Source organism: Durio zibethinus, chromosome 25, assembly GCF_047325235.1.
Source record: "Durio zibethinus cultivar Kanyao isolate XHJ-2024 chromosome 25, ASM4732523v1, whole genome shotgun sequence".
NCBI lineage: Eukaryota > Viridiplantae > Streptophyta > Magnoliopsida > Malvales > Malvaceae > Durio > Durio zibethinus.
In genome coordinates, this window is record NC_143186.1 from 7,701,967 (window position 1) to 7,714,179 (window position 12,213).

Sequence of the window (12,213 nt, forward strand, 5' to 3'; positions counted from 1 at the left end):
TGGCTAACAATGGGCAGGAATAGTGGAAGAGAAAAAAGGTAAAATAATAAAACTTGGGGAAGAAGGTTAAGAAGGGTTATGAAACATTATAAAAGGAAGAAAAAAATAGTAAAAAATAGAAAGTTTGCAAAGAAATGAACAAAAAAAAGTAGCAAAAAAAAATGAAAAAAAATGAAAAAAAAAAGCTCTCGGGAAGCCACTGATAGAAGAAAAAGAAATAGAGGTTTGGGAGCTAACTGAAATAAAAAAAGAAAGGCTTTGTAAAAAAAAAAAGTAAGAGCTCTCCTAAAAAAAAGCTAACCTTTAGAACTTATTATCTTTGTCGGCTGATTTATCAACATGTAAAAAATTGGCATATTTCTACATAAGGTTTGTGACATAAAGTTGCATTCATGTTTTTCATCTGTGGTTTATAAACATAAAGGAGACTACTTAGTAGCCGATAGCTTTAAGACAATTCATAAATGTGATGTGGCTATCATTTTTTCATTGGTTTTTGTAGGTAGGAATTTTAAAGCTTTTTTTTTTTTTCATGTTTGTCGATTATGGTATTAAAAAGGTGATTTTTTTTAGAAAACAGAAAGCTTTTTGGTTTAAGGAACAAATAAAGGCTTCAAAGAGTTTGGAGCTTGGAAAGCTCTATTCTTTTCAATAGCTCCAATGTCATTTTCTCTTTACAACCCAAAAAGCTTAGGTCCCTATTATGGTGTGTGTTTTTTAACTAGTACAATAAAAAGAAAGTTTTTTTTTTTAAAAAAAGTTGATGAGTTTTGTTTTGAAGGCTTTAAGCTTTGTTTCTATATCAAAAGGAACCTTTTTTTTCTCTGTAAAAGGCCTGAAAATATTTGAAACAAAGAAAAAGAGAAGCAAAAAAAGATTAGGGGTCCAAAAACTAGTTTTAGAAGAAGTGTTTCAGGTCTGTTTTAATCCATTATATGCAGAGGCTTAAAACTCCTTCCTTTAGTCTGCATGTATCTAATTTATAATGAAAGAAAGTCTTTTTTTTTCTTTTTTTGAAATCAAAACTCCCATGGAAGCCTAGAAAGAAAGGGTCTATAACAATTATAAAAGTTAAAATTCTTTTTCTTAAACTAGTCACATTTTTTACCGTATAAAAGGTTTAAAGCTTGCTTTCTTTTCATGTTGGTTGTTCATGCGTATTGAATCTTGTAAAAGCCTAAGGCTTCATCTTGTATGGGTCTATTATTGGAGGTTTAAAGCTATTTTCTTTTTGTTTTACCTGCATGTGGTTTGTATGCAGAAACTTAAAGCTTTACCCATTCCATGTCTGTTGTTTTCTTTCTTGTTTATAGATTGTGTGCTCCAACATAAGACCTTATCTTTCTCATAGTCATTGGGTTTACTGTATATAGAACTATTGTAGAGGCTTTATCATCCTTAAGTTTTTTATATGTTAATCTTTTATGCATCATGGAAGCTTGAACCTTTGTTATTTATCCATATTTGCTGTCATTTACTTTTTATATATGAGCTATTTGTAGAGGCGAAAACATTCATGATTTGTCCTTGCTTATTGGTTTTGAATGATAAAGGGAAGGTTTTCATTAATAAAGCCAAAGGCTTTCCTAAAATATGAGAAAAAAAATTTTAAATTGTTAAAAGGGTTGCAGGTTTTGGTTCATGCTATGAGTTGGCTGATCTGCATGTGATGGTTTTGTTTATGATAATAATAATAATAATAATAATAATAATAATAATAAAATAATAATAATAAAAAGAGAAGGAAAATGCTTTGGATGAAAAATGAAAAAATGATCTTAGAATCCCTGTTTAGATTTTAGAAAGGTTCTAAATTATGTTTTGAGAGATTAATTTTTTTAAATTCTGCCTAAAATTAGGGAATTAAAAGAAATTTTCCTTCATAAGAATTAATAAAATATATAATAAGAGAAAATAAATAAATAAAATGACTTGTTATTTTGATTGCTACATTAATTATGGTATATTGCATTTATTTTATGGCATTTACCTTTCTTATTCTTTAATTTATATGTTATTATCATGCTTATTTGTTATATAACATTTTGTTATGATATTCACTGCACATGCTATTTATTGACTGTCCATTAATCATATAATGTTAGAAAAAAATTTTTTGGAAAAAATAATGATTTTGAAAACTTTACTTAGATATTGAAAAAAATTTTAATTATATTTTAAAGGATTAATTTCCTCAAATTTTACCTAGATATTAGGGAATTAAAGGGATTTTCCTTCACAAGAATAAACAAAAATGAAATTTATTTTGTTCTTAATTTCTTTTAAATAATATTAATAATAATAATAATAAAAAGATTAAATGCATGTAAGATAAGTCAACTCGATTAATTGCTTGTATTTGCATCATTTTGTGTTTCATGTTGTATCATGATCTGTAATAAGAAAATGTGAATCTGTAAGTGATAATTTTAAAAATTAATTTTTCTGCAAATAATGGTTAATAAACTTATGTAAAAGTAATCATTGAGACCTTATTCAGATATTAGAGGGTTTTTTTATACTTATTTTTCATGGGGAAATATTAAGCCAAATTTTATAGAATATCCTGAGAATTTTAAGTAGAAAAATATTTTTTAAAATTTTACTTAAATATTGGAAAATTAGAAAATGTTTTTATACTAAAATTTCTCATCTTATTCCTAAATAAGATATTTTTATAAAGATGAATTAAAAATAAATTTAAATAAGATAGATTTAATTGATTGTTAGCATTAAGTTGCATTTGTGTCATTTATCTTCTGCATATGGTATTTATCTATATTTCATTACTTTGAAAAATCAAATGTTGTTTTTTTAAGATTGTTTAAAAAATATATATAATAATATTTTTTAAGTAAAAATAATTATTGGGACTATGCCTAGATATTAGAAGGCTTTTTAATAATTATTTTTTATAAAAGGATATTATGTGAAATTTTTGTAGAATTAGTATGAAAATCCCAAGTAAAGAGATATTTCTCGAAATTCTGCTTAGATATTGTAGAATTAAAGAATGTTTCGATACAAAAGATTTTCATCTTATTTTTAAATAAAAGGTTCTAAAAAAGGATTTTGATGAAAAAGTAAATTTTGATGGAATGATTTTTGAATATTAGAATTAAAACCATTTTTATTAATAATAAGGATAACATATGATTAATTGGTACCACTTTTAATAGGCATTATAAGGGTGCTAATATTTCGTTATATGTAAATGACTCCTAAACTCAACTCTATTTCGTAGACTAAAATTATTTTTTTGATAAATTTTAAACTCATTTTATTATTTTAATAAAAAGATAAACTTTATAGATGGTTAATCACACCTAACAAAAAATATTTATGGTGACTTCTCCTATTTTGAAACTTTTTAAAATTTTTCATCTAACAATTCCCAAAACTATTATGACATTCACTAAACCCAACATCTTTCTAACTAAAACTGTTTCAAAGTGTTAAAATCATGATTTTCGACCTAGATTTGAGAAGATCTACTAGCTTTTTGAAAATTATAATCAGATAGGGTGAAAAAGGGTGTCGAAAAGAATTTGTGGCATTTTTTTGGGAATTTTTTTGTGCCAATGAGTGGCGACCAATCGTTTGAATCTGGAAAAGAAGGGCCACTTTTAGGGAGATTGGAGAGATGGTTGGATTTTTTTTTTGAAGAAAGGTTAAAATGAATTAGAAGAAAAAATCTGATATTGATTACTACCACAAAAAATAAAAAACCAAAAATGATATCATTTCAAAAGAGAGGATCTGTGCATAGCCTAGACCTGACCCGACAGATCACATGATTGACCTAGAAACCCAAGCAACCAAAGATCAACCTTGGACCAATCTAGTAAGTCAATTCCTAAACTGGACAGGCCATTGATTGGACTTAATATCATAAACTATCATAAACCATTTAGTAGGATTCATAGTTCTTTGTGCAATTAATATCATAAACTATTTAGAACTATTAATTCAACTATAATTCTTAATTTATTCTAGTTATACAAGTCCTAATCCAATTATGATTAACAAGTTAATTAAGATCCAAGTCAAACAAGTTAGTTGAAATCCTAGTCCATCTAGGATTCTAGTTTTAGGTTAATTAGGAATCCTAAACCATTTAGGAATTCTAATTTGATTTGGAGTCTTAATAAAATCCAATTTCTTAAATCTTAAACCTTTTAGGAATCCAAATTATACATGGGTAGAACCAATTTATGATTCACCAAATCCTATTTTAAATAGAAAAGATTGCTTGCAGCTAGGACTTCCTTATTGAGGAATTTATGGTCTTTAGGTTAAGGATCCCATGCCATACCTTTTGAGCATCCAATCTAGAGTTCACAACTCCTTGACAAACTCTTATTTACCTCTGATTATAAATGATAAACCATAGGTAACAATTTTTTAGGTTTTAACTAAAACAATCCACTTTTCTTGATGATCATGAAAGTAAATTTTGAAATCTTGATAAACAAGTTTCCTTAGATTCTCAGATATGATTACCAATTTAGATTCATTAAACCTTTAGTGAATAAGTTTTAAAAGCCCTTAACAATTAAGAATACCAACTGTATCAAGAAAACATAATTTCGTAATCAAATTAGGGTTTTTATGCATCTAAACAATTTAGATGCATGCAATTGCCAGAGGTAATTTTTTGGGTAGATTTTGTCATCAATGTTTGAACACCAAATCGCTCCAAAAATTTTGAAAATTTAACACAATGACCCTCAAGATGTCTACTATCTTATGTTAAAGTTCGTAGCAAACCAATAACTTTAGAAAGAGAATTTTTCTTCTTCAACATCGTTGGTTTTGTATGAAGTAGTAGACAGATTTCAAATAGACTCTAATTTGGCCAGGTAAATATTGTCCAAAATTTCTTAATTTTAAACCAAAGATTTTTTATCAGTATAGAATCAGAGGTTAAAATTTCATATCAATAAAAAATCACTAGAGAGAGAACCAACTTTTTCTTCATGCACATAGCAGGATGCCAAAACCCAATTTATTGATCATGAAGTAAATTCAGTCTTGGTGAGTAAACTATGTCCATAAATCATGAAATTTAATCCTAATCATCCTGAGACATTATATTTTGATATTCTAAAAGAATCAAACCAAAGCAAGCTCAAAAACTTGTTTTTCTAGCATTTTCATCACAATAGACAAATTATAATTAAAACAGTTTTGATATCAAGAACAAACAAACAAGGTTCCAAGTTCTATAATCTATATTAAAAAGGGTCTTATACCACTTGTAGGGAATTGTGTATTAATATACAGAGTATTAGCTATAGAATTTTAAAATTTTTAACTCTTTAAAGCCAATACCAATCAACAAGATCATACAAATATAAAAATTAGTTTTGGTTATGAGTATATTACCTCTTGTGTCAACTTCACTTGCATGAAGCAAAAGATCACCGAATTTGTTTTAACAAACCTAGAGTTGTGTCCAATTGTCCAATCTCTAATGGTGATTCATATAAATAGTGTGAAAGAACTTTCACCAAGGAATGGGAAGAACTCGAAACTGAAATCTCTAGCTAGTGAGATTAATCAATTGCCCTTTTTGTGTTTTTTTTCAATTGTTTTTAACACATGAGCTATCTATTCTCTTAGAGTGTTACAAGAAAAGGGGTGGCTTAAGTTCTTTATATAGAGATAAGGGGTAAGTCAAAATCCTAAAGTATTAGAGCTTCCTTATGCTTAATTCTATTCTCAATAGAATAACCCATTAACCAAGTCCCATTCTCAATAGGTTTACTTACTTGGCAGGCCATATAATGTCCCATTTAGTATTAAACTTTTATATGTTTCTCTATATTGGATTTTAACGTAATAAATTAAGTTCAACTTAATTTATCCCAATTTTAATCTTTCACAACATATCTTATCACTACAAGAAATAGTCTTTTAATGAGAGTTATGACTCTCACTAATAGTACATATAATTCTTACTAATTTTTTGAACGAGAGTCAATATGACTCTCATAGGCTCTCACTGTAAGTTCTTTCATTAATTATATATGATGAGAGATAAAATGTGACCCTCACTATATCCATTATTTAGTGAAGGTTAAAAAACTCTCACTAATTGTAAATAATTAGTGAATGTTAGTTTGTATCATCACTAAATATGAAACTTATAGCGAAGGTCAATTTTGAGTTTCACTGTATCTTTTGCATTTAGTGAAAGCTTTTATTGACCTTCACCTAAAGCTTTTACTTTTAGTGAAGACTTGTTTTGATCCTCATTTAAAATTACTTTTATTGAGAATTATGATCTTCATTATGACACTTTACATCGTTTAGTAAAAAGATTTAAAAACCTTATGAAAAATACTTATTTATGTATTTTTATTTACTTTGTTATAGACGTATATATTTTTTATATTTGTAATTCTTACTCTGAGAAAAACATAAATAAATATTATTTGTCAAAAAATTTATTACATAAAATCGAATAAGCATCCACATATACTAATTCCAAAAAATATATGAACATTTCTTGAACATAAAAATTCTTTTTAAATACTTAATAGTTTTTTATCCAAAAAACTTAGACAGACTGACTAGAAACCAAGCAATATATAGTCAAAATCATCTGATGCTGATTTAATATTCTTTTTTACGAGAAACGCTTTTTTCATAACAATCTCCATTGAGTTTAAAATCACTATAAAAGAAAAAACAATATATATAACAAAATGGGAATTAATAAATATTAAAAATATTTATGAGTTTATACATTATTTTTTGCTAAAAATATTTGTCATACAATTTATGACCAACAAACAATGATGCTAACAAAACCAAAGAGTTATTAAAAACCATTCTCCACATTGGGAAATACAATAAATAAACCAAGTTAATTTGCTAATTTGTTGTAGTATATAATGCCCTTCACCAACAAAAGACTATGCATTATTAATTTTTTAATTGTAAATAAGATATATTCAATGAGATTGACAAATATCATAGACTATCCTAATGAGACAAGTGCTAATTATTTATGCATTCAATTAAAGGTAGGTAAGGGTTTTCCATCATTGGACAAAAATTAAATATATGATAAAAAAGAGTTTACTATAGCCTATGGTACATGTCCAACATAAAATCAATCGATGTGGTATTCCTCATCAGTAGACAATGGAAAATTTTCAAACTAAATTCTAAAAATATGTAAAAGGAGCAATCATTACTTAACATGTTTGAGGACATGAAAACATGCATATGGACCACACATTTGTAAAAATGCATATCAAGCAATAGTGAGTTCATACATAATTATGATAGTTTAATTACTTGAATAAATGTGAAGCTATTGTGTCACCATGCCTCTTTTCTAGTTATTCTATGAACTAGAATAATTTCCTAACAATGAAGAAGAATAAATCTTATTAATTTAAATAATGAAGAAAAAAAAACTATATTACGCCCAACACCTTTTAATAGGGGTGTGGATGGGGTAATGAGAAAAAAAGATAAGGATAAGCAGAAAGCCATCATCAACTAAATATAATAAATAAAGCTACCAAAGAAATGTGTACATTTTATGTAGACAAGATTTTCTTCTTTTTCCTTCCTAAATAAATGTGTTTGTTTTCTATGGTAAGAGGGTGTTAGTGTGCATGCATTCAGGACAATGAAAAGTGGAATTAAATGATGAAAAATTAGAGATATATATATATAACAATAAAAAATGTTTTCAAGCCAATGTTATAACTATTATAGTTGAGTGCCATGGATGACACGATTTGATACCAACTTGCCAATGAACGAAAAAATGAGAAATAAATAGCTACTGACCATGTAGTCACAACACAACCAATTTTTCACCAAACTGGATCCTTTTTATTGGTTTTCATATCAAAATAGATAAACAAATATATGCTGATCAAAGCGGTATACAGAAATGAAATTATATAGATAAAGCTTAAAATAGCCATATGAAAAAAAAAATTTTTAGTTGCCTCAAAAAACTATGTAAAACAAGTAAGGATTTTTCATAAAAAGACACAATCAGAAAGACCATTAAGAAACAGTGTATGCTAAAAATTATATAAATACATCAGACTTTATTACTTGGATGAAGAAACTGAGTAGGCATCCCCAGTGGTGATTCTTTTTATATATAAAATCTATACAAATATAAATATAAGAAATAATTGGTGAAATATTGATTATACAAAAATTAGAAACCTATAAATATTATTAATAAAAAGATCATAAAATAAAAACTAGACATGGCATGATTGCAGCACAAAGATTAAACCTAATCCTAGTTCCAACTTTCACATTTGAATGCATTTCTCAAGCTACACCTTACAAAGTTGAAGGAAATATGGGGATAAATGAAATAGCGCTACTCATAAAAACTATTACAATTACAACTAACACAAATGCCAACTAGAATCTTTCCTTATATCATTTCCCTTTATCATCATTTTTCAATTTCCACTCAACTCATTTTAAAAGCGTTTACAATTACATTTCTCTTGTGGATTGAGACAACAAAGTAAGGGTGACACAGATAGATTAAATCACAACAATGACATAAACTAGGTAACTTAAAAAAAATCATTCATTTGCCTAAAGAAATAATAAAAGGTGTAGTGAATAAGTATATAGAGGAATTTTATCGTTGTTAAATAAATGGATTCAAATGAGTGAATAACCAATTTAAAATAACAAACATTGTTAATTGCACTGAACTTGTAATTGTAAAAGCATTATAAAATAACTTTTTTACACATCTTACCTAATTTGAGGCCTAACTAGCATTCTTCCATTTCTCACATCCTCTACAAATGCAAGTAGCATGTCTATCTTCATTCTATCTTTCTCTATCTTCTTTTTAACTTTGTCTATCTTATTTCTTTCTTCTTCTATTCTTTTGCTATCCTTATCCATTTTTTTTCTGTTTTCATCTATTTTTTGTAACTCTTCTACCTTTGCTTGTATTTTTTCATTAAGTCTGTTTGATTCTATTAGTTTACCTAAAAGATCTAAATGACTTGGATTTACACAAAAAATAGATAGTAGGAATGGGGCTTAATCCATACCTACGAATATGACCATGCTTTTCCTTTTCTATCATTTGATAGTAAATTTCATCCTCATTTATTGGGTTAGAAAATTCTAATTTACTTCTAGATAAAATGTCAAACTCATCCTACAAAAGAGAAAAAAACATAAGAAAATATCAAAGATATAGAAGGTATTTTTTGAAATTCAAAATAATATCCAATGTAATTAAACACTCTTAGATTCATGCATAATTAATAACCTGGCAAATATAAAGAATAAATTACCCTTACTTGTTATGAAACTAAAGAAATCATGCCTCTATCTTTTTGTTTATGTGTCAAACAAAAAATCTTTCACTAAGAAGGTTCAAAACCATCTGGATCTTTTTCAACCTACATGCAAATAAAAAACTCAAACTAAGCCTTGACTATTGCACTTATCAAGCTTGCCTACATGTCCACTATTTATTAATCATATAATTGAAAACATTCATTAAAACCTGATAATCCACTAAAAATCAAATAAATACAAATATATGTGAATCTTTTAATACGAATAAACCTTTTCAACTCTAATTAGAGCATAACTCTTTGTTCTCAAACTGTGGGAATATTTTTATTTGCAATGATTTTTAACATTTCATTCATATTCCTTCTATTATTTAAACAAAAAGATATAAAAGTATAAAAAATATGTTCAATTGAATTAAAACTTTAAAATTTCAATAATTATCTAAATTTTAAAAGACTAGCAATTCTTATAAATAGAACACATAAGAAAGAACATTTAAGAATTCATTTTCTAGTTTGTAAATAAAAAAAAAAAACTTATCAAGCCTTAAATGCACTTAGAATGTATAAAAGGCTACAACTCACATCCATCTTTATCATGAAATAGACAATGTATAATAAAACATTAATAAAACAATAAACAAACTTTGGTTGTCTTTACATATTGCATATAATCAAATAATAAGTAATGTAATAGTAACAAGGAATTACACAATCTTACTTTAGCTTTAAAATTTTAACAAATATATATTAAAGTATTAAAATCATACCTTAGTTTTAGTTGTCAATGTGTAATTAACAAAAGGCACCCATTCTCTCATTCTAACATTTTTGGGCAATTTTTAATATTTTCTTCATGTGTATTGTAATCCTTAATGCATTTACACTTCAAAGTTTCTTTATATCTCTAAACTTTTGCCCCATGAGTTGTATGATCTAGCCTTTTATCTTTGGAGTTTCCTTAAACTCATACTTTTCCTAATAATAAAAAGTCAAACTGATGAGATTTTTAACAAAGGAAATACAAGCATAAGTAATTAGATGTAAAGTTAGACTTCAATTTAATTTGATTTACCATTATGCACTTATAAATATTTTCTTTTTCACCTTCTGAAACATTTACTCAATGAATAGCATAAAAAGGCATTTCTATCCTAACAATTCTACCAACAATTGTCGAAAATTTTGTGACACCAATAGCTTGGCCAAATTTGTTGAATTACAAATGTAACTTTCCATGACTATCCATTCTTACAAGATTAAGTTGTTGAATCACTCTTCTAATTCTTTTTCTAAATAATGCTGAAATTAATAAATATAATAAATAAAAAAATTAAAGATTTATCATGAAAGTGAACACATGAATTCAATAAAAAAATATACTATATATAAAGAAAAATAAAACATAAAAAATCAAATCTAAACTATTGTTAAGGAAATTTACTTGCTGTTGGCATGGATTTTGTAGCCAATGATTGCATCTCAACACCAATAGATTTTGACTCAGAAATGATAGAGCCATCATTCACAGTTTGTGAACTATCGACATGCATTACTTGGGCAATACTTTGGAGAGAAGCCATAAACCTGTATCAATAAAAAAATATGTTATTAGAAGACAACCATGTAATGCAATTTGTTAATAAGATACTTAAACAAGTATGAATTGTCTAAAAGAAAAAAAAATCACCCATTCGCATGTGCATTTTATACAAACAAAATCATCAAAGCTCACGATCTTCATCTTTTAATTCTTCCTTTTACCTTATTTTTCTTCTATTTTTCCTTTCATTTTCCTTTCATTTTTCTTTTTTCTAATAAAACATGTGTTTCCATTATCTCTCCAGCAACATCAATCATTTGCCAAATGGGAATATCTTCACAATTATCCATATCAACTGATAAACTTTGAGAAGTAGCATGATTTTGTTGATATGGCTCATCTTTTTCAATTGGCATATAAAGGTCTTGAAGATTAGTTTTTTGCATAACATACCAATTGGGATCCAAAACATCTTTTATATAAAGACTTGTTAGGCTTAAGATGCAAATATATGGTTCATTAGTTTGTAAGGATCATGAAAAGTTTACATAAGTAAACCCATAAATATTAGTATTAATCGCTCCACCTCGATTACATACATTTCTCCAATCACACTTAGACATATAAACTCAATGACCATCAAAATAATGTAATTCAATAATGTCTACTAACACACCAAAATAATCTACATTACCTATAATGGGATTATTTATTTCTTCTATGACAAAAATCATACTATTTTGAGTATTCATTTCTTGTTCATGATCTCTTATATGAAACCTAAACCCATTTTATAACTTATCACTCAAAGATCAATACCTTGAATAAGTGATAACAATTCGGCATTCACTAGCCCACTCTTATGTCTAAATAATTCTGTGACCGATAAATTAAAATGATATATTAGTAGAATAAATTTATATAATAATTATTTATCTTAATAATATGAATATATATTACTTACCTTTTTTTAAACCAAAGGAAACTCTTTATCATAGATATTGTATATTTGTAGACTTTCTCCTAAAGTTGAGTTAATCAACCATTTATGTTTTTTATTATGAAACAGAAAATTATTAATTAGAAAGGTTTTAGGGAAAGTAATTCTTGAAACAAATAATAAACTTAGATTTTTAAAAAGTTTATCTTGCTTGATGATGGATGAACTTTAATACAATTTCTAAGGATATAAAAATGAGCTTGTAATAAATCTTCTCAACTGAGCTCATACGTAGTAGCTTTTCCTACTGCGCAATTAATTTGTTTAAAAACAAATAAATTTTTACTTGACACATCAATTCCACTATCAAAATTCATTCCAACTTTATTAAATCTTGTCTTAAT